The sequence below is a fragment of the Manis javanica genome, chromosome 11 (assembly GCF_040802235.1).
Source record: "Manis javanica isolate MJ-LG chromosome 11, MJ_LKY, whole genome shotgun sequence".
Classification (NCBI taxonomy): domain Eukaryota; kingdom Metazoa; phylum Chordata; class Mammalia; order Pholidota; family Manidae; genus Manis; species Manis javanica.
This window is the reverse complement of record NC_133166.1, coordinates 93,152,431-93,176,752: the sequence shown is the minus strand read 5'-3', so window position 1 is coordinate 93,176,752 and position 24,322 is coordinate 93,152,431. Positions and strand designations below refer to the sequence as shown.

The 24,322-nt window shown below is 40.4% G+C and overlaps 1 long non-coding RNA gene across 2 annotated transcripts in view; it reads right to left on the bottom strand.

Moving 5' to 3' along the window:
* LOC108408554 (uncharacterized) overlaps positions 1-24,322 on the bottom strand; it is a 149,317-nt gene that overhangs the window by 9,908 nt on the left and 115,087 nt on the right. For both annotated transcript variants that reach the window (XR_005058866.2, XR_001856023.3), the window contains exon 3: positions 11,561-11,621. This is a non-coding gene — a long non-coding RNA (uncharacterized lncRNA). The remainder of the gene's footprint in view (positions 1-11,560; positions 11,622-24,322) is intronic.

The window sequence follows — 24,322 nt, the reverse complement described above, 5'->3', positions numbered from 1 at the left end:
TGTGCATGCCATCCAAGTAACAGTGTATTAACTCTCAAAGCAAAGAGGGAACAAGAGGAAAGTGACCAGCAGTTCTCCATCTCTTCCAATTATTAAAGCATCTTCAAGGCACGAGAGATGTTAGATAAAAGCAAGAGTTTGTTCATTTATTAGGCATGTTTTCATTGTGAACTTACTATGGTCTCCCTCTATGACACTGGGAATATAGTTATGAGTAAAAGAGACCCCAGGCCTCACCTCATGGAGCTTATAGACCAGTTGGGGAAACAAACATTAGTCAAATAAGTACACAGGTAAATAAATAAAGAACAGCAGCATTAGGTTCAATGGGCCAAAAATAGGGGTTAAACAACATCGTGACAGTGCGTCTGGGGCAGCACAGGGGAAGGGGGCAGGAGCTATTACACCCTGTGCAGGTGTGAAGGGACAGGAGCATAACGGGGCATCTGAAGCTACAAGAGACCAGAAAGGCTGGAGGCGAGAGTGAGGGGGTATGAGAGGCTAAGTCAGGATAGTAAGTCGTGCACCTCTTCGTCCTGGAACAGTGGGAAGCCACAGAATGGTTTTAAGTGGGGAATCGGCCTGACCTAATCAGCATTTTTACAAGATTGCTTGCGCTTCAGTGTGTCAAATAGGTGACTGAGTGTGGGGGGTTGGGGAGGAAGAGGGGGAAAGAGGCAAAGGGGTAATAGGGGCGAGAGGCAGTGGAGTTTAGGGCAGTACTGCCGCAGCCCAGAGAGAGAGAGCAGTGCTGGGAGACGGGACCTCGTGGTGGTGAAGGACTTCAGTTACTCATTATAACTTCCTTCAGTGGAAATTTGTACAATGAGAAAATGACCTTTCTCCAGGGGGTCAAAGTGTAGATGTGCCGGAAAGCCTACAGACAGACCACGTGATCATTCGAAGTCCCTCCCTACCTCTGATGTGATTTAAATGAAGTTCTTACACCATCACACAACCAGCTTTAGGAGTAATATTTTGTTTTCTTCAGGACTATTGAAGAGATGGCCTAAAAAAATACCTCACCTGGGTGCCTGAACTCACCACTTACATTCCATCTTTTATGTGGTAAAAGCTTATCATTTTTCAGGAATCCCTTGGATAAATACCTCCTAGCAGAAAATTTTAATTTGTTCTCTGGTGAAGCCACCGATGAACAGTAGATATGAGCTAGCTGAGAACAAACTTCCGGAAAAACAGGACTGAAGGTCCTCCTTAGTAGAACTCAGAAGGTGGCAGAAGAGGGGGTGCTGAAGCAGAGTAGGGGACAAGGGAGTGGAATACCAAGGACAAACTTCACCTCCTTCCTCCAGTTTGAGGGGGCCAGCCCTGCAAATGAGGAGCTCAGGGCGGCTGCTACAGGAAGTCCTTTGCCATTTTAAACTGGTTTTACACACTAGCTTCCTTCAATAGACTATCAAACAAAAATGAGGATGAATCCCAGCCAAACATTTTCAAACTGGACCCTCCAATTATTGCAGGTGATCCCGGTAAAGACAGAAGGATGTGTCTACAAACACAGACTTTCTGACCACACAGCTCAGGGGCCACCTCTGCATGCCCACTCACTTGTATGCTGAGGGCATTCCCGTATTTCTCTATACGGTTCCTCTCTGATGAAGTTACTGAGGCCATTCCCAGGGGATCAGACTACAGCTTTCCTCTCCCTTCAGGTAGGTCTGAGTCGTGACCCATCGTCAGAAGACTTCCAACCCAAGACAAGACACTGCTTTTCTTCCCCTAAGACTGCCCTCTGCTTACACTGGAGCCTTTCCCATCTCCTGCACACTGTTGTTAAAAGGAGTTTTATTGCCAGTCTGTAAGAGTTTTCCTGGAGTTGAAGTCTTCTAAGGAAGTGTATACAGAAAGGGTGAACAGGTGGTAACCTGAATCACATTTATCTGGAGAGATTCTGTAAAATGCAGGTCCCAAGCCCTGGCTCAAATCTACTAGATCAAAATCTACATTATAATAAACACTCCATGTGATTCCTAACACCCTACAATTTAGGAATGACTGTCCTAGGCAGCTAGGGTACAGCCCTGTGTGGATGCACCGCTGTGTCCCAAGGCAGTGGGAGGGAAGGGAGGAGGTTGCAAGTGACCCCCAGCTTCCTCACCCATGCAGTGGCCTGCAGGGTTCCATTCATGGCATCAGTCAGGAATTTTGCCTCAGGCAGAAAGGTTGAGAGCTTTTCTCTGAAATTCCTTTTAGAAATGAGGTTTCAGTAATGGGAGGATGGCTCTTGGCTCATCTCCACATGGGATGGAACCACCCCTCCAGCAGGTAGTTTACAATGTAGGTGGGGAGGTCACACTGTTGACTGGTGGGTGCTCTGGGCACTTGTGGTCAGGGGCCAGAGATGCTACACATCTTGCCCATTGGGGGATTCCCACACAACGAACTGAGCTGCCCAAATGCCAGTGATAGCCAGCCTGAGACTCCTTCAGCTTTGCTGCCCCTATTATGAACCTGAATGTAGAGGTTTGCTCTTTGCCATGGAGTCCGCTCTTCATCCTATACATTGAATACAGTATATGTGTTTCTGTGTTGTGGAAGAGAGTGTATATAAACCCCTCAGCACAGTGCTTGTTTTACTCTAGGTAGCTCTGGGTGTTTCTGATTTACATTGACTTGATCGATGGAAATGAGTGGTTGAGCATTAATTAGTAAGATTATATTTCCCTAGGGTTTAACAATCTCAATACAGTCCAGAGTGAAAAAGTGGAAGAAGGTTGATATAATTTACTGTGAATTACAAGGTTCTGTGTGAAAGCTCATGGTGACCTCAGGAAAGCCAGTATCTGTTTGACCATGATTCTCCACCTTCCCAACATCTTCAGTGACAATATTACTCAAAGGATCATACAGAATTTTACTGAAAGTTGGGAAAATAGAGCGCTTGCCGTTGAAACGCCAGGCATCAATACTCGGCCTTAAGCTTTCACTGCTGGTAACAGTAGTTCCTAAGATAAATTGAGCTTTCTATAAAAATAAACCTAGTGTTAGGAACCATAATTTGTACCAGACTTAGGGAAAAAGATACTTGCTCAAAAAAGTCAGCTGAAATGTATTCTTGCCAGAAGCTATATACCATGTTGCAATTTATTTCCTTTTTAGTGTAAGAAAGGACTTTAAAGCCATAAGTATACACCTACATGGCAAATATGTCTAAAATCTAAACATAAGAACCACTGAACCAGGTTCCATATGGTACAATTAGCAATTCTATCATTTATATCATCAGGTAATACAAGAATGAGGCGATGCAGAGATTGAGAGATGATAGATTACATCAGCAAAGAATCATGAGGTTTGGAAATAAAACTTTCTACAACATATGTGATCAGTAATTCCCCATCACCTTTAGTATAAAATCCAAGTTCCTTTACATGTCCTGCAAGTCTCTTCCTGACTGGACCCGTTGAAAATGAGCAAATCAGTACATATTTTGAGTACTGCTTTCAAAAGCAAAGAAAAACATGTGAAGGTATAATATAAAAACGAAAACACTAATCTAAGAGATGGAAGGGGTGACATTCTAGTGCCCACTTTGCCACTAACTTTCTTCAAGTTGTTTCTTGTCAGCTGAAATTATGCCAGAAAGTACATGACAGCTGAAATCAGTAGTGGTGCTAACAATGTATTAATTCACGAATTTCAGCCTCATTGTCAGAATAGCTAAGCATGTCAACAGATTTCTGACTGGCCTGTTTCACATCTCATTCTTTTTTTATGAATTGTGTCATGGATGGATGTAAGTTTAAAAAGCAACCACTAGTAGTTTGAATGTTGTTATCTTTTCAAAATGTAAAAAGGGCTTTTCAGTATTGGAAGGTAAGCAGTGAAATGCATGCTTTAATTTTATTGGAATGTGAAAGTGTTTAAACTTAGTATTTTACCCATCTGTTTCTTTGAACAGTAATTTGAGAAAGATCCCTTAAATCTCACTGGGTTGCAAAAGAGCTGTTTTGGCAATACATTACATTGAAGCAATTTAAGCTGGTGTTAATTCTAAAGCTAAAGAAACCCTCCTAAGAGCTGTTCATCAGAGAATATTTTTGGTGTCTTTCCCAGTGATATTAAGAACTTTTTAATATGTGAGTTCTCCCAAAGGCTTTTCAAAATCAGTATGTTTCTAAATAGGCTTTTAACAGAAATCCAATAAAAGCAAAGATAATATGGTGGCAGCTGCTTAGAAAAGGGGGAAAAAAAGCTCTCATAATTGGTCTATAAAATTTCTTTCAGGAAGCTCATGCTGCTTAAACAAAATTCTAAAATCACTCTCAAGGTTTCAGTACTACAACACAAATTAGTCGATGACAAAATACTTACACCACCAATAAGAGTGACTAGCCCAGAATATGTAATCACTATTTTGCCACTCACTACTCTAAATTTCATCCAAAACAATTCAGTCCCCAGAAAGCAAGTTTAATCATCAGAGGATGCACTTTCATGCATTTCTAAAACCTGAGCTTTGCCAGAAACCAGCTTGTTGGGAGACCTCCCCAGCTTAGCTCCCTTCCTGTCTAGCAGCTTCTTCTGCTAAGAACCTGTGTCCAGAAAGGAGCCTCATGATGCTGTTCATCACAGGTGGAGACTCCCAAGCAAAATTCTGAGACTTAAACAGAGACCTTCCAGTTAACTATACACATTGTCAAGGAGCTGATGACAGAACTTTCAAGTATGTGGCAGAGCTATGTTCTGGTGTGAAAGGAAGGAGCCCATTTCAAGGATAATAAATAGGATTTGTCCTCTCTGGGGAAAAGAGTATTGGTCAGTGCTTCACTGTCACCCAAAAAGGTGCTGCAGGACCTAGAGAAGCTTGTGTCATATCAGAATGACAAAAAAGGCATCATCATATAATGGTCTCTCTGCTCCCATAGAAAAAAAAGGAGACTTCTTTTTGGCCTGATGGGTTCAGGGGAAACTGTAGAGGCCGGAAGCCCATCTGTATTTACCTTAGAGAACAGGAACACAAAACAGATGAGCAAAGGATAAAAGGTGAAGGATTCAAGACAGCCTGTGGGAACTGAGATCATGAAAGGTTTTAGCAGGAGGGAGACTTGGGAGGGAAATTGGAAGAGGTTCACTATGCGAAGGATGAGATCGCCCCAGAAATTTTCCTGAGACCTTGCAATAAGTATTTAGTTTCCCTTTAATTAATTTTCATTGTCTAATTAGTGTTGTTTTTGGATGTGACACCATCTGCAAGGGATCTCTTGGTCCCTCAAGCATAACTGGAAATCACAAACTTTCCAAAATGCAAATCCAATCATGTCACTCCCCTCCTAAAAGTCCTCCAAAAGTTTCTTTGACCCTGCTTAGTACCGCATGATCCTGCCTCTACTTACTTGGTTCAGTCGCATCTCCTACCATCACCCAAATTCTATGCTCCAGCCGGATAGAAAATGGGCAGTTCCCCAAATGTACTGTTATAATATCATGATGTATAATAAAAACATATATATTTGGTCTTTGTCCCTGTTCCTAGTTCAAGGCTCCTACAACCCTTGGAATTGCCTAAACGTTAAAAGAGTTAAAGATGTCTTTTGCTATATTAATGAGGTGACTTTTGGGAAGCACCTAAGGAAGGGGGCTGTTTCCCAGGGACACCAACCCTGGAATTGGACGGTTGGAACTTTCAGTTCCACATCCAGGGACGGGAGAGGAGTGGAGGTGGAATCACTCACCAATGGTGGATGATTTAATCTGTCATTCCTATGTAGTGAAGCCTTCATAAAAACTCAAAAGGACCAGCTTCAGAGAGCTTCCCAGACGGTGAACACGGAGACACTGAGTGCTGAGAGCGTGGAAGCCCCGGGTCCCTTCCCCATACCTCGCCCTATGCACCTTTTCCATCTGACTGTTCCCGAGTTATAGCCTTTTATCATAGCCAGTAATCTGGTAAATGAAAGGTTCCTCTGAGTTCTGGAAGCCACTCTAGGAAAGTAATCAAACCCAAGGAGGGGGCAGTGGGAACCTCTGAGGGACAGCCAGTGGGTCAGAAACACAAGTGAAGTGACGGCCCAGCCTGTGACTGGCGTCTGAGGTGGGGAGGCAGCCTTGTGGGACTGAGACCTTAACCTACAGAATCTGATGCTGTCTCAGATAGAAAGTATCAGAGGTGAGATGGATTGTAGGGCACCCAGCTGCTGCCACAGAATCACTTGGTGGTGTGAAAAAAACGTACACGTTGGAACTGTGACCTCACAGGTGTTTAGACCTTCGCACTTCCTTCTGCTTCCTCAGCCTGAAATGCCTCCCTCCCCATTCTTTCATTCATCCACCTGTACTACAGATATTTATTAAGTGCTGTTTTAAGCACTGCGTAACCAGAAGTGAACAACTACAACAATAACCACACAGTAAGCAAAACACACAAAGAGCCCTTGCCTACATTAGCTGTACATTCCCTCGGATAACTCTTTGTGACATTCAAAACACGCTTCAGTGTCAACACAGGGTGTAGACCTTGTGTGAATCTTTAAGAAAAATCATGGGATGGATGAAATTTGAATCTGGATGTTTGAAAATATCAAGAAATTATTATTCATTTTCAGGTGAGATGATAGTATTATAATTCTGCCTTTTTAATAAACACAGTTATCTTTTATAGATACATACTGAAATATTTATGGAGGAAATAATATGAAGTCTGGAACTGGATTCAAAATAGTCCGTTGAGGGGTTGGAGTGTGAGGAGGGCATAGATGAAACTAAAGGTGCCATTTGTTGATAACTGTTCAATTATTTCTCGACTTTTGCATATGTTTGAATATTTCTGTAATACAAAGTTTAAAAAAAGGAAGGAAAAAAGTCAAGATACATTGGACTTCCTGCCCTCCCTGTGGCTCCAATCCCAGCTCTACGCCCTGAAACCCAAGGGTCCCTCTTATTCTCCTAAGCCCTGGACATACCTCATAAGTCCATCATTTCATGACTGTCTGCATGACTCCCATGAGACAATAAGCCACTTGAGGTCAAGGACTGTCTGTGTGCTTCTAATCATTCTCTTATCAGCCCCAATTATAGTGCCTGGTAGAAAAATGGACACTGGCCACCATCTCTGAAAGTGAAAACCAGCCTGTGATAATAAGATTTTAATGATTGTAATGTTGGTTGCAAGGGAACAGAAAATTGGGAACTATCTTCTGTACTACATGGAATGATCTGGCAAGTGTGATTCCAACGGCTCCAACACATATTTTTGGGGCTCCCCATTGTGTGAAAGATACTGTGCTGAGAACCCTATAGTCCCTGTTAGCAACTCTCTTCTTCTCTTGCGGTAGCCATGAAAGACTGGGGGACGATGCAAGGATTCTAATGCACATGTGTGTGTGCGCACGTGCACACACACACACACGCACACACACACACACAGTTCATTATTTCTCATTGTTGGTTCTTTCTAGTTTAATCAAACAACAAAAAAGTTGTATCTAATAATATCCAGCATTTCTTTTTGCTTGTTTTATGCACTGCTTTGATAAACAATGTAAGATTTGGTCATCTAAAGTAATTGTTAAGCCTCTTTAATAAAAATCAGTCTTGACAGCTAGAGATAATTCTTCAACATATCAGTTCTAAGATAAACTGTACTTTGCAAGAACTATTAACAACCCACGGGGTGTAACAAAACAGAAAGCAGGGTCATTGTTGCAAATTCCCCAATACCTCTACACTATACACAGCCAACTTGTCATGGACTTCCAAGATCACAGGATCACACAGGGCTCGCATCTCAGAGAAGCTGAACACATGCTTATTAAATGAACCAGTTAGTGAATCTCATAAATCTGAAGTAATCAAACATGAAAAGTCTATGTTATGGAAGAATATACATACATAAGGTTATTGTTCTAAGAATGTACTAAAGCCAAAAATTGTAACTTGGTAAAAGATCTTAGAGAAAATCCTTTAATGGCAGCCATTTTGACCAATTACCTGAATGTAAATAATATTTTTAAATAGTCAAGAATGTGTTTTAAAAATTTTTAATGGATTACTGTAGTAATTCCCAATATATAAGAAATAATGTTTTCTTTAACCAAGAGAAATACCTATCTATTCCTGACATTCCATTTCTCTACTATTAGGGGGATGGCACCCAGTGCTGACACCAGACACCTGGCTTGAATTCTATTTTGGAATCCCTTTCCTTGCCACATCCACCTGATTGCAAAGTTCGCTGTGCCTCTGATCTATCTTTTTCTCTGTCTGCTTGAAAAATTTCCACTTTTCCTTCACAATTCACAATTCTGTGTAGCCTAACCTGACTTTCCTCCCACAGACTTAGGCCTTCCTAACATCTAATACACCTTAGTCATTCTAACACTATATCATTATTTGAACACCTCCTCCCTTAGGAATGGGGTGGACTGAGCTATTTCTGGGTAGATAAGACTCATGGGGCAAATCGAAGCCAAAATCCACAAGAGGGAGCCATAAATCAGGAATCAGATCAGAAACAAGCCCTAGCATCAAAGGATCACATTAAAATGAGACCTGGAAGAGGAGCCTCTGTGTTCTGTGGATGTGAGAAAAGAGGAAAGGATAGAAGTGAGACGAGGTTAGCAAAAGGAAGAGGGTCCAGAGTGATTGCCACAAACATCGATGGGCCAGAGGCTAACATTTGCTGGAAAGAGTTATGGTACATGCGGAATATTAAGCTGCTTAACAGAACCAAGTCAAGGCAATCTGTCAGGGAAGTTCTGCTTTATGTGCCAAATGAATGGTGAGCTATTGGGAGTGTGGAGGTCTGATCTCCTCTCCCAGGTAAGGGGAAGCTGGGGCCTTGGTTCATCGGTGTTCCAGGGCTGGGAGGTTGTGAATGAGTCTGTGGGTGAGCTGACTGCTGCAGGGTGAGAGTAGAAGGTAACTGAATCTATGGCTCAGGACCCAAGAAAAGGGTGGAAGAGCTAAGGAGACTCCTAAGTACTCCTTCATTTATTTAATAAATAGACACTAAATACCTAATATGCACCAAGCACTGTACCAGTGTCTTAGTTAGCTCAGTCTGCAATGACAAAATACCACACACTGAGCAGCTTAAACAAGAATTTATTTCTCAGAGTTCTGGAGACTGGAAGTCCAAGATCAAGGTGAGGTGCCAGGAGGGTGGGTGTCTGATGAGAGCCCTCTCCTTGGCTCATGGGTGTCCACCTCCTCACCGTGTCCTCACAGTCCTCACACAGCCTTTCCCTGGCGTGAAAGCAAGCTCTCTGGTATCTTGTTTTATAAGGGCGCTAATTCCATGACAAAGGCCCCACCCACATGACCTCATCTAAGCCTGTTTATTTCCCAAAGGGCCCATCTCCAAATACCATCATACTGGGGGTTAGGGATTCAACACATGGATTTGGTTGTTGGGGGGCACAATTCAGTCTACAGCAACCGGGGTGCTGTGACATTCATGATGGAGGAGGTCCTTTACAAATGAGATAGTGTTACAGAGGGAAAAACAGGGTTTTAAGCAGAATGCATGTCAGCGGTTGCTAATCTAGTCATCCAGTTTAAGAAGATGGTAGAAGACATGGATGGGACCCAAATCAGGAGCAGAGAAAGCAAACTGATAAGAAGAGCCAGTGGGATTCAGGACACCTGCCTGGGAAGATGTACAGAGGTAGCAGTACCTGGGCAGGGGGTTGGAGGTGGCAGCTGAGGTATTCAAAAAGGTGGGGAAGGGTCTTAGACAGGAGTTCCCCTCCAGGCTGTAGCAAGCCTGCAGCAGTCAACAAGCCTTTGTTGAGTGACTTCATGAATATGACTCTCCTGTTTTTAACATTGACTTAATGAGTCTGATGCACGAATAGCACATTTTTTAACCAGCAACTCTTATAAAAGTCTATCCTGGTTGCCCAGTTTATTGATAATCCAGCTCCTTTCCTTATTTCTATTACCCTATTTCCCCTCTTCTCCTGACTCTCCTGGAACATAGAAAGCTTTTTGAGTCTGTCAACCAAAGAGGAGGAGAATGAAGCTGAGCAATCACATTGGATGCTTTTGGAGAAGTCATAGCAAAAGGCTTGCTGTGGAAACAATCAATGGTGGTTTTCATTCGGCTGTGCAATCCGTCAATGCGTACCATGGGATAGGATATCTGGGCTCACCATCATTTCATTTTTTTCCCATGGAGGAAGTACCCAGGTGGTTTACAGTTCATGGCTAAAGAAATGCTGTTTGGCTTCTTGCTGGAGCCTTGGTAGGATGTTAAGTAACAGAGGAAGAAGCCTAGAGGGACAGCAAGGCCACTTGATACTTTGCACACATATTATCTGCCTTGCCGACGTGGGTGTGTGCATGTGGTTCTTCCCGCGGCTGCTTCCACGGGGATCCGGGGGCTGCCTCCTCTGTCCTTGGCTGTGTTGCTGGGAATCTGTCAGCTAGGTTCTCCTCCCGCCTGAAGGGAATTGCATGAGGAAGTGTAAGCAAGGTCAAGGAGCTTGTTTTGTCTCCTTAGTCAATGGCCTTACTCCATAAATTGATTTGTCCTGCCCAGTGGAAGGAAACCCTCATTGTCCTCTCACACTTGAGCTTCCCTAACGCAAGCACTATCTTAGGAGTCGTGATTAAGTCGCAAACGTGTTTCATGCACGTTTCATTTGTTTTTTTTTTCCCTGGCGTGGTGATGACATCAAGGCCTGTATCTGTGAAACAGTTTGTGAGAGTTTCTGGAAGGATAGGTGTTTATCGGGATTAATGATGGTGCTTTGAAGTTATTTTATTCCTTTGCAGTTCTGTTATTCTCTAAATATTTTTGCCACGTTGCCGGAAACTTTATCACAAAAGTGGTTTAGTGATAAAACTTTCTGAAGAGAAAAGGTTAGAAAGCCACAGTTCATAATCTAGTCTGTCTACTAATGTTCAATTCCTCAGATTTCCTTGCAATAAACCCTTATCTGTTTCTCCAGACAATTGAAAGGATAACATATATTAAGTGCAAAAATATTGTATCTCAAAAGAGCTATGATCAGAAAAATGGCATCTAAAGAAAAATTAGCTATAAAAATCAAAGAGTATTTAAAGGATAGGATGAAAATGGCCTTAAATATCAGTGAAAGAGTCAAATCAGTCCTGTCACTTTGCAGAGGAGAGAGCTAAGTCCACTTAGGTGATGTGATTTGCACACGGTGCCAACACTCTTGGGTGAAGAACCACGACAATATAGGTCCTCTATTCCTCAAAGCCCAAAGGCTAACTACAGAAAATTCTAGTCCACTGCATGTCCTCTCTTCCCAAACTGCATATTTAAGAATACATGTTTCATATTAAAATTCCAAACTAGTACACAGATTGAAGAGTACGTCTCCAGGTAGTTCCTTAAACACTTCCAAATAGGTTTCTTTTTTTCAGTTTATTGCATTGTATTTGGTATTTACTTCTAGCTCAAAATCTTACCATGAAAGCAAGTCTTTGGAATTTTTGTAACAGATGGAGATTTCCTTTGCAACTGAGGCCTTAGAGCTTCCATAGAGCTTATTTCATCCAAGCCAGCTTGATTTTCCTTTTTTAAACTCCTTTACTTTCATTTAGCTAAGAAAGGCTAATTACTTACCTCCTTTCCACTTGAAATCCTTGTCTTCTTTAGCCATAAAAGTCCAAATACAATTTAACACCTAAAAGGAGAAAAGATACAATTTGGAAAACTATGACAGTCTTGTTAAAGTGTGCAGTACTTCTTAGAAAATCATAGGGAATATGAATTCTCTGATTATGGGCTATGCACCTGTTAGCGTTGAAAATTACCACTTTCTCTAACTCTGCTGTCAAGGTATAGCACAATGCCCTTTTCCCAAGGTAAGGTGTGGTCATTACCTTAGAGATCTGAAGATAGTAAATATATATTCAATTAAATTAGAAAGACAAAAGACTACTAGAGTGAAGATTTTGTTTCTCTAGTCTGTCTACAGTTTCAATGAATGAATATTAAATGAAAACTACTAGTGAATTTTAATTCAAATGTATTCAGTATTCTTGAAAAGTTCAAAAATAACTGCTGACATATCATCTAACAAGTTCAAAGCATATCCTATTTGGTAAAAAAAAGAGACCTCACGTTCTGTATAATCATGTTGTCTTAAGAAGAGAAAAGACTTTGATTTTACAGAAAGTGTTTTTCTTCCTTAGGAATTAAGAAGAGGAAAAAAACCTTAATTATTTAGTGTAAAAATAGTTGTTGTAGTATCAGTATTAAATTTAGCTACAAACAATATTAATATACTTTATGTTCAAAGTGGTATCATTGGAATTGCTATAATAAGTGGGTATGTTGAAATATAACCATATGTTTTACCAAAATACCTCTCTATGTAACAGAAAAGTGAGCAAGTTTTAAAAACAGCGACTCATGACCACCTGCAATTTCTAAAAATCCAGAGATAGGAATAACTATTATTCAGAGGTTAGTAATGCCCTCTAGACTTCTCTTTATTCTCCACCTTTGTCACCCAACTCACTTTATGGCTATTAAGTCCATAATGCTTCCAAATCCTCTATAGCTCATCTCATAACAAAAGTGGACCACCTGACTACAGGCCTGGTTTTGTGAAAATGCATTAATCCCTCCCTAAGTCTGGAATAACCTGACTCAACAGGGAACACATTAGTCAAATACAATTGCTGGTTTGTGGAGTGATTCCAGTTAGCCACTGAGCATGAGGCATCTTCTAGTTGTTCCATTGTTTAAAGATACATTCCATTTGTTTGCCAGGAAGCTGCGTGAACATAAAAGATGAGGTAATGAAGTCATGAGTTGATCTGTCCATCTACAATAATTCCCATTATTAAAAAAATATTAATTCAGTTTTTTAATTCAATATGCTATATTTAGATAGAGCCTTTGAACTGTAACAAGCAACAGCCTTCAAACTATAAAAATTTGCTAAAATATTTTATATCAAACAAACATTGTTATTGACCTTGGGGATCTTCTAGAGCCCTTGAGAGAACATTGAAAAACCTCTAAAAAGGCAAAACATCACCACTTCTGTCAAAATAAAAATGTCTCATGCATTTTTTTCCAAACCGAAATAATGAAATTGAAAACTAGGACAGCTGATCTAAAGGAGACCCTGAAAAGTATCTTGCCTTGGTCCCCCATCTGGTAGAGGGAGAAAGTCCGGTTAGCTGATTTAGGGGTAAACACAGGTCAGCGCTGGTATGTGAACAAAACTAGAAGTAGACTAAAGGTCACATGGATCTCTCTTCTCTGCTCTTTCCATGTGGGGCAAAGGTCACTGTCATCTTTCCTCTTGCCTCCCCCTGCATCCTTTCCTCATAATCCTTGTTTCAAGGGCCTAATCTAGGTCCTATTCCTAAAGAGCCTGAATTCCTGTTAGATATCAAGTTTGGAAAATGATCCCTTGAGCCAGTGTGTGGTCTCAGACTGTGTTCTACGGCATTTGAACAGAGTTGCTGTCAAAAATAGTCTCTGATCAAGTAGGTTGAGGAAAATTCTACGTTAAACAAAGGTTTCTTTTCTGTAGGATTGTTTCAGGCCTTAAATATTGCTGATATGCTTGCTTTGTGAATCATCAGATTTGTATATCCCAACTTTAGTTAATATATATATATTTTTTAAACAGAGCATATGTAGCAGACACTATAATAAAATGAAACAATTTGGGAAACACAATGACATAAGCTAGTTCCTAACAAGCTTAGCTCAGAGGTGCCCTTTCCAGAAATGTAGTTACTTTTTTATAATTATGAATGAAATGGTCATTTTGAAAATCTGAAGAATACAAGTAGAAAATTAAGCTGACCTCTAGTCAAAGATAAGAACATATCCAGAGTATTTGCATTTTAAAATTGACTTTTGGAAGATTAAAAAGGCTTTAAGTTTTGAAGAAATCATAATTTAAGGTGGCATTTCATGTACTGTGAATAAGATGCACTACTAGTTAATATGCAATTACTCCCAGTAGGTATCTGCTTCTGTGGAAAGCTGATCCTAGTAATAGAGGTGCCATTTATTGAGCACCACATGCCAGGCTGCACTCAGCACTCTACAGAATAGGCAACAGCCTTCTAAAGCAGACCCTCTTACAATTCAAACCAAATTGGTCTAGTTTCCAGGCCTGTTCTATTCACCTCAATAATAATTCAAACATGAATTGTTCCAATAATTCAATCATGAGCTCTGCTTTTTTTCATCACACCATAGCTCCAGAAAGTGCCAAGATTCTGCCTATATTTCAGAACCATTTCCCTCTCCTTGGATAGGGAATGTTGAACTTCTCCGGAGCTAGGCACTTGGATTTCTGCATGGATAACAATGTGTGAATTAGGCAGCTACAAGGGATGCACGCAAATTGATGCCAGTTCCAAAGGGACTCAGAACCAATGCTGGCTAATGTGACTCCACTACTTCCTTGATGTCACAGCCTCCTTTTTGAGTCCAGTGCAGCTCAAAGAGTGGTCCAAGGACCCCTGCCATTCCCCAAACTGTTTGTTATGAGTCTGTGATAAGGGGCTTGTTCCAGGAAGCAAATCAACTACCTCACTAAGCACCCTATGGAGTTCAACTGACTTGCTTTCCAGACAGGAGTTTCTTGACGAAGGAAGCACCGTGTCGATGTACATTCTGGTACAAACTCATTATCGCACCGCAGATGCTTACAGACAGTTTCCAGGCTCCTTGCAGCTGCATTGTTCTTATCAACTTGGTTAAGCATTATTTCCTCATGGTCCTAAGGTCTAGGTGGTAATATGCAAAGAACTGGGAGTGTGGAACATGCCATAGTATGCGTAGCCTGTAACAGTTCTTTTGCTTACTTGCTAGGTAATGTTGGGAAATTTATGTAAACTCTGAGTCTCAGTTTGCTCATCTTTAAAATGGAGGAATTCATTCTTATCCCACAGGTTCACTGTGAAGATTAAATCAGACAAGGTTATAACCAATATAAATAATATATTTAACCTTCATCCCTTTTTGCTTATGTCACTTGACTTCTGATACCTGAGATGATATTTTTCATTGAGCGTTTTTTCACTGCCATTCTGGACTGCAGGGAAGCAGAAGGAAAAAGGAAGGGAGGATAGTGATAGTAGGAAAAATATAAGCCCTTCAAAAAAGCACAGTTTAAAACATTTATACAGAAATAAAAAATCATTTATTTTACATTTTGTACCAGATCCCTTAGAGAAAGAAGTTAAAGAATGGAGAGAAATCTTATCCTGTCTTTGAAGATTTCTACAAAGATCCATTAACTGTATACACACTGGTCTTCATTATTCCAAAGAGCAATTATTTTCTTATCTCTTTGCTTCAGTTTGTTGCCTAATAGTAGTATTGTATTACATCTGTTTAGAAAGGGATGGGGGCTTATGGTTTATCAAATTTAATTAGGATTCATCATACTTTTTTAAAAAGTTTAAATAGGCTTTAAAAATGAGTAAAATAAACATTAAAATAAACTTGACTAGCAGAGTTCTTGCCAGATTCTCCTGGTCTTTCTAACTGACTTATTAGTGGTCCAGGCTTGATTCATGCATCTGTTATTGTTAAACATGAAGAGAATCTTTGGAAAAGCATAGTCATTTCTATCACATTTTACATCCTACCATGGTAGGGTGTTGCTAAATAAATCTATCTGCAGAAGTTTTCAGATGATCTAGAGTTTGACTTTATGGCATAAGCAGTTCACATTTTGCTTTACTACAGCCAGTGCTGGCTTGAAACTTTGCTTAAGTTTCATGATTGCTTATTAGGACAGTACTTCCAATATACTCTCAGAATTTATTACTAAATATATTTATAATAGAACATGTTTCTTTACCACCGTCCACTGTGAACTTTGTTAGAAGAATTAGCACCACCAGTAATACACTGTTCATTTTTAGACATAGTTTTAAACAGAAAGTACAATTTAAAGAATGAGTGAGTTAAAACAGAGAGTAAGAATTTTTATCATTTCACTCAATGAATGCCTATAATTAACTCACTTTCATCTAATTCTAGAAGTATGTATCTCTTCAGCACAGTGAGGATAGAAAATACAGTCAGAACAGACCTTTCTCAATGTGCTTACACAAATTCTACCTACCACATCTCTAGAAGTATTTTCTCCATCAGTAGAGATGGGATATAATGAATTGTTAATTTATGTAGGAAAATCTTTGCCTAACATTCCACAAAGCTTGAGTGAGTTAATTGTTGGAGCACATTTTTCTCACTCATTAGAAAAGCAAAAGCAACTTCTTTCATGTGTTTTCCATTTCTTTGTTTTGAGATTTCTCAGCAGGGAATTTGACCTCCCCAGCCACCCACTTAGGCATAAAATGCACAGTGGAGAATTAAGCAATCATCCAACTACACCAGACTCCACTGACTTTTGCCCCAATTATCTAAACCTCTGAAACACAATATCTGTTCTGAATTACCTAAATGATTGCCTCAATTTCTCCCATTAACTTTGTGGTCATCTATACAGTTCCATGGTCTTTGAAATGGGACCCCTTGAGATTGCATTTTAAAAAAACATTTAAAAAGTCTCTGGTATTGAACACTTCTTTCCAGGCATTGATGAAGGACAGCGGCAGTCTTCATCCCTGGAGAGCTGTGACAAGGTAAACATAAAATATTTATCTAGCATTTGGTCAGACAAGCACGAATAAAAGTCATGAGAATGCTAAATCACCACCATGACCACAGCAATAGAAATATGAGGAAAGAAACTTGTCAGAAGTTTATGGCCATGTTTTTGCAGGGGTGGAGGAACACAGAGAACTTATTTCTCTTCATGTATCTTGAGCAAATGTTTGCTTTGGTCTATTTTTGCCTCCTCTCCCACTTCCTACTAAACAAGTCACACTAGAATCAGTCATGTCAATATTTTAGGGACTCATTTAGCAGCTGCATTGTCTACACTTCCTGTAATCATTGAACACGAACGTGTGGCTGTTTTCCACATTCAAAATATGTTTGAATCACAGTTATCCCCATCCTTACACCCTCTGCCCACAATCAACCTCCACATTTTCAAATCAAACAGCTTCTAATAATGGTTCATGTGTTCTGGAATTCTCCTTTGTCTGTTTCCTATTCAGTGCTTCAAGAAGCTGGAGGAAAGATATTACTCCACTAATTCAACCTGCTGGCCTGAATTAGAGCTCTCCAGTGATAAACCCTGGGCATCTGCCTTATCTTATACTTTTGATAATTTCCTTCCTTTATTTGAAACCCTTATTAATCAGATATTGGATATTCTGGATTGACTTGATCTTCTTATCATTTCTTTTCTATTGTCTCTTTTTTTCCTTTCGTGTTCCTTTCCAAGATGCGCCTCAGTGTTACCTTCCAACCTTTCCACTAATTTTTTTTATTTTGCAATCGTATTTTTAATTTCCAAGATTTCTTTCATGTTCTCTTAATTTTTCTTTTTTCACTGTGCCATGTTCTTATATAGATATAAGAACATATGTGTGTGTGTCTTTCATGAAATGCAAAGTGCTTTTAAACCCAATATAAAATTATAATATTTTTATTTGCATTCCTTTTTAGCAAGAAAAATTTAGTTTTCAGGAATGGTATGATATTAGAACAGAGTAATAGAAATTTAAATCCTCTTTGCTTTCTATCAGTGAAATATCTTTTGCTGCAAAATAAAAGACTATGGTTGAAAACATCTAATGTACAATTACGTTGTTTTGAAAATTCTGATTATTCATTGGGACCTTACTACTGAGTTCCAAAATAGTACCACTTGCAAAAATTGTGTTTAAATTATTTAAACTAGGATGCTATTCTTCAAATGATAAGCCCAATTTGTATATCTCATTAAAAACCTCTTTGAAAAAAAAATATATATATAAAGTATCTCTTTTCTTTCCAAGGATATTAAAACTGTAGTTTCTTTGAAGTTTTTTCCTTCTCCTTACATTATCTTCATCCCCTGAGTTTCTTATTTTTACTTAGATGTGGGGTCTCTCTTGGAGATTGGTGCTTTCTTCAAATATCTATAATCCTTGGTGATCCTCCTTTAATACTGGAGCATTATAGAGCTGACTGGAGCCAGGGCCACGAGTGGGTACAGCAAGCAAATTTCCTGGGACACAAAGCCTAAGTGGCACACACACACTCAGGGCTGTGCGGGGGCAGTGTCCGGAGTAAGTGCTCTATGAGCGAGCGCGTCCTTAACTTCTCCAGTCTGGCTGCCCTCTTGTTTCTGCCTGCTGGGAGCTCCCAGGGCTCCAGCTGAGGAGGAGAGCGCAGGAGAGTCGTAGGGGAATCACTCAAGACTGTTTGTCAGAGGTCCCAAGTGTCCACATCTGAAGATGTTTTCTCTGGGGAAGTTTAGGTTCTCCAGTGAAGGATGCTCAGCCTATCTAAAGAAAATGAGCCTGATTGGCATTCTGGAGCCCTGTCGGGGGGCAGGGGCTTGGTATTGCCATTCAGCATGCAGAATTCCAGTGCTCCCCTCTTTTCAGCTTAGCATTCCACTCTTCTTCTCCTTGAGGCTCCAAGTCTTGAGCTTCCCTGGCTCAGTTTCTCTGTGCAGTAGTCTGGCTGTGACGGGTGACTACAAGAGGCAGTGAGTCCTTAATGCTCTGTATCCATACTTTCCAACCATACACAGAGCCCATAACTCCTGTAATGACTTTCGTGGACTTACACACACACCTGCATGCACACTTCTACCTCAGACACTTAGGTTCACTTCCTCCTCTGTGATGAGTTATCTGTCGGTGCTCCAACCACTATTGGTTTCTGGGTCAAAAATGCCACTTTATTCTATCAAAATGACACATGTGCCTTCTTTGCTTATTTTCCTTTTTTGAGGTGAATTTGAAGAGAAGAAGGGCTGAAAATGTCATTACCCTTCCATTCTCACCCTTCAGTTTTAAAATATACTATTTCAAAAAATGTTGTCTTTTAAATGTTTACCTAAAAATTATTTCCCAAACCAATCACTTTCATGAGTAACTTCCTCTTAACATTTCAGTGATGTGAAGACAAGTGAATAAATTTTATAAACCATACTTCTAAGACTTGTTACACTTTCAAACTTCTTTTCAACCAAGAGGTATAAAGTGCTTAATATTTGACAAGGACTATGCTAGTCTCTAAAGGTAAAAAAGTAATTAAGAAAGGTCTCTGCTTTGAATAGGTTTGTAGTCTCAAGGCAGAAATAAACATATAAGAAATTAAGGACAAAAAACAACTAAGGTCTTATGTAGACCTAAGTAAAAGCTAGATAGAGTTCACAAAGAAGGCAGGAGGAGAAGGCTGAGAAAAAGCCGGATCATTGAAAGACAAGTTGGTGCATATTGGGGACTGTCCCAGGGCAGGAAGAGGGGCAACCTAGGCAGATAGTATAGCAGGAGCTAAATTAAAAAGTCCAGAGAGCTGGACATTTTCCAGAGACTGCCATCCATTGTGTACAGCCAGAAAGAAGCATAGACTAGTGAAGATAAAGATGGAGAATGCGATGAAAGTTCCAATTCCCCACCCTCACAGTTTCCTCATTAAATAGGCAGAATCTGTTTCTTGAACCCAGAATCTGGGCCAGTCTTATGGTTTCCTTTGATCGATAAAATTCAGCAGACGTGATAGTGGGCCAGTTCTGAGCCCAGGCCTCAGGAAACCTTGCATGTTTCTGCTTATGCCTTCCCTTGTACTCTGTCACCCCCATAAAACATGCCCACGCTGACCTGCTGGAGGATGAGTGGCACAGGGAGCAGAGCCACATTGTCCGAGTTTTTCCAGCTAAACACTGAGACCAGCTAAGGCCAGCCAAGGTCAAGAGAGCCACCCAGTAGACATCCCAGACAAGACAGCATAAATGTATCCTAAGAATATCTCTGAGGTTTCTGTGGTTGCTTGTGACACAGCATTATTGTGACAATAGACAAGTGATACAGAGAGGTGGTCATTAAACAGATGTAGAGAGTCTTGTATGATACACTGTGAAGTTTAAATTTATGCTTAGTAAATAGAAACCCCTCAAGGGTGCTTAGAGGAGAAGAGTATGAATTAATTTGTGTTTTGGAAAAGTAACTCTGGCTACAATGTGTACAATCTCTTGCAGGAGTTCAGGTAAAAGATATCAAATGCCTGAATGAAGGCAACATTAGTGAGGATGGTAAGAAGACAAACACCAGCGATGTCAAAGAAGTAGATTATATTGCATATAGTAACTGCTTGGTTGAGGAAAGAGGGAGAAAGGAAGGATTCAAGTATGTTTCCCAGGGATGGGATTTTGATGTCATGAAATGAACTGGAACTAAGTTCTGGGAGGAAATGAAAGTCCAATTTTACTATATTAAATCTGAGGCCCCATGGGACAGTTAGATAAATATTTAGCAGTCAGTTTTACATAAAGGTCTGGAGGTCAGTGCTCAGCTCAGGATTTTGGATAGCAATACTAATTTAGGAAACCACAGACTAAGCTAAGTAGAGCCATTGAGGTTAAATGGAGTCACCCTGGGGAAGGTTGTATATTGAGAAGAGAGTCAAGGACAGGACACTGCGGTGAGCAATATTTAAGCTGCTTGCTGCAGATGAAGGGCCAAGCAAAAAGAAAAAGGAACAGAAATCCAAGAAATCAGGTATCTCAAAGCCAGAGGAATACTTCCAGAAAAGAAGCATCAATGGCAGCTATCTGGTGTGAGTTCTATCGCTCCTATTAGCAATATACATCTATCAAAATTTTATAAAGAGATTTAAAGATCAAGAATTCAACACTGCAAAAACATACAAAGTTCTTTTCCCCAGTAAATAAGTGATTTTAGAGGAGCTGGGCCCTGCCAATCTGACAACACAATGAAAAGTTAAAGTATTTCTGAACATATTTTAAAGTATCATTCCAATAACTGTAGAATCATTTTTAAGTCCCATTAAATTTAAGAGAGAAAAGAAAGAGAATTATTCTTAACACCCATAAAAAGCTCTTTCTAATTTCAGGTGGCTTTCCCTGGAGAATGCCAGAGATGCTCAGGGAACAGAAAGGTCATCTCTCTCTGGTGCGGAGCACTCTGGCTGTCTGATTATTTATAACTTGTCATTTGCATCAGCTGATTTAGGAACAAGCCAGGAAACATTTGGGTCAAATGTCCAGGGACTTCAGGAAGCCTGCATTTTTTCATCCTCTTATTTAACACCTCTGTTTAATCTTGCTTTTCTACAGGATGGAGACTAAACACAGTTAAACATAGTTAAATTGTGTTAGGGTTGTTCTGTTTTGTTTACGTATACTCCCGAAACACTTACTTCACGAGCTTCTCCTTGTATGGGAGTGTGACATTAACATCCCAAGAAGATATGGCACTCCATCCTAGGGTATAGAAATCATTCAAACTGGAGATTTCTTGAATGATACCTGAGTTGTCCCGTTATCACTGCAGTCTAGTTTATAGAGTTTTTACCAACACAGTAAATATTAAGGGACAGGGGATGCTCCAAATCAGTCCACTAAGATTCATTTTGTGTCTCCTACCCTAAGGAAGCTTCTTGCTGAAAGAGACTACAGCATCTGCTCTAACCACCGGAGGGGGCAATTTCATCAATTTCAAGCATGAATATAATTAAGCAGAATAATTTTTTGTGCCAGTGGGCTTCTCACCTGGCGGTGAAAAGGGCTTCCCTACCAGTCTCCAAGGAGAAGAATTGAGACCCTTTGTTGGCTGGAGCTTGGGTGAGAGAGTTCCTCAAACCTTGATCACCCCTGTGGGTGTGACAAAAGCACAGGGAACCCACAAACAGCTCACTGACACCCTCACTGCTGTTCCTGTCCTATTACAGGCTTTGTCCACAAGGAAGTAAGTGTTACTCACGCTCCCATGGACAAGCTAACACATTGCTGAGCTGCAACACAAAACACATTCTTTATGCAACATGTTCTTCAAAGAGCTCACAAAACCTGGGGACATGCAGAGAGTGATTCTATTTTAAATTTACTCCCATTATTTCAGCAGCACACATCCCTGCGGATATTGTGGCTAAGAACAGGAGCTTTTCAGTTAAAAAAAAAAGAAATTATAATGTCTGTGCCTGTTTCAATAGTAAAAACAAAAGCCCAACTCAGACTTGTTTGATAAAGACAGACAGGAATTTCTTGAGCCACATAACCAAAGGCCCTGGAGAATGCTGCCTTCAGGAAGGCTGGCTTCAGTCTCGCGGCTGCTCTCGCTCCCACTCCATTTCCTGGTTCTGTTCGCCCGTGAGTTGATTTCACTATAAGGTAGGTCGTCTTCTCATGGTAGCAGATTGTCCCATCAGTTTCAGGTTTACATGACTCTGACACCTAGGAACTCCACCAGAAAAAGAGCACCTCTTTTCCAAAAACTCCAGCAAAAGTCTAGGCCACCAGGTGTCATGGTTCAGGCCTCTTGCAGTTACGCACACACATCAGTCACTGTGGCCCCCCCTGGCCATGACCACTACCGCCGCAAAGACTATGGGGAGAGAGGGATAGTGGTGTGGACCGCATGGAGCTAAAAGGAGGAAAGGCTGATCTCCAAAATGCAAAGGGGAAAAGAAAAGATTATTTGTGGAAGAAGAAGGAAGGGATGCTACACATACAGAATTTGCCTTACTTCTCTTAAATCATAAAGCACTTATCACCGGGCTGGGAACATGAAAAGAACTCGAAAAACAGTAGCTAAAAAAAGTAAGAGTAATAATAACAATCATGATGATAATGTCTCTGAGACCTGAAGAGAAGAGGATGATGCATCTGAGGAGAAGATACTATTATTTCAATATATAACTCAGTGTCCTTTGGACCAGTTGTTTGGTATTCTAAGCTGCTAACTTCGATATGAATGAGATCAGTGCTGTAGGATCACTAAGGAGAAATAATAAAGGCCAAGAAAATGTATTCATTGACTCAACAAAATTGACATGTGGGTATAATAAATAATTTTGTGCTCGAGGAAATGGGTAGCTGAATGAGCAGCCACCGGTTTTGTGATTGGGCTTCAGTCATCACCATGTATCACTGGGCTGATTTGTACCTCATTTACCTTTGAGCAGAAATCCCTATTCCAGGCTAGCCCACAAAATATGACTACAGACCACTAGGCCTTTTGTTCAGGCTGTTTTGCAGCCTGAAGTGCATTTGCCCTCGACTCTGGCGATCTCAATCAGCCCACATTTTCAGCCATCTCTGCTGTGAATACTGTTCCAGTTCTCAGGAGCTCTCATCTATCTCATGTCTTTTTGTTAGCCGTGTAAAGTCACTGGTGAAAACCTGCAAGCTCTTAACTTTTATTTTATAGAATTTTGTGTCTGTAGCACAGTTTTGACCCTTAGACATACTATTTGTGTTGTGCTCTGTATATTTTTGTGGTAGGCCTCTCTTTTCATATCTACTCCCTTACAGTTTATGGTTGGTGATTCCGAGCGACTTAGCAGCTTTTTGGACATGTACACTTTCTCTTCTCTTTGCAGATTTCACTTCTTGAATATGGAAGAGGACTGTCCACTCTGTCACCCTTTTCCCCACTGACCCTCTTCATCTGGCTGCTCCCAATCATCCTCTGAAGTTTGCATCATCTGATTTAAGAACAAGCCAGGAAGCATTTGGGCCAAATGTCCGGGGACGTCAAGAAGCCTGCATTTTTTCATACTCTTATTTAACACCTCTGTTTAATCTTGCTCTTCTACAGGATGGAGACTAAACACAGTTAAACATAGTTAAATTGTGTTAGGGTTGTTCTGTTTTGTTTACGTATACTTCCGAAACACTTACTTCACGAGCTTCCCCTTGTATGGGAGTGTGACATTAACATCGCAAGAAGATATGGCACTCCATCCTAGGGTATAGAAATCATTCAAACTGGAGATTTCTTGAATGATGCCTGAGTTGTCCCATTATCACTGCAGTCTAGTTTATACACTTGGAGTCATGGCTTCCATGACTCCAAGAATTAGGACAGGGGCCTCCTATCATTTTTCAGAGCCTCTTCAAGCAGTCCAGGTACGTATTTTCTTTATGAATATTATCAAAGCAGAATCCTCAATAAGTTTTTGATCTACTTAGCGATTCAAAAATAACTCACTGGAAAAAATCAGAGAGCAATTTAATCCAAAATGACACTGTACTCACTAAAAGTACCTGAGAAGTTTAGCAAAAGGGACAACTCAGAAAAGTTTCAGGGAATGGCAGGTTTTATTCATCACAGTATACTTAGCCTGTGCTCAGCACCTAGAACAGATAGAATAACAGATGTCGGTACCTAGAAAACCAGAAAATTTGGAGGAATGCCTGAGGGAGGGAGGGAGGGAGGGAAGAATAAAAGAGGGAGGGCACATCTAACAGAGTACTAAGCATGAACTGAATTTGAACGCACAGGACTGACTAGATGTTACATC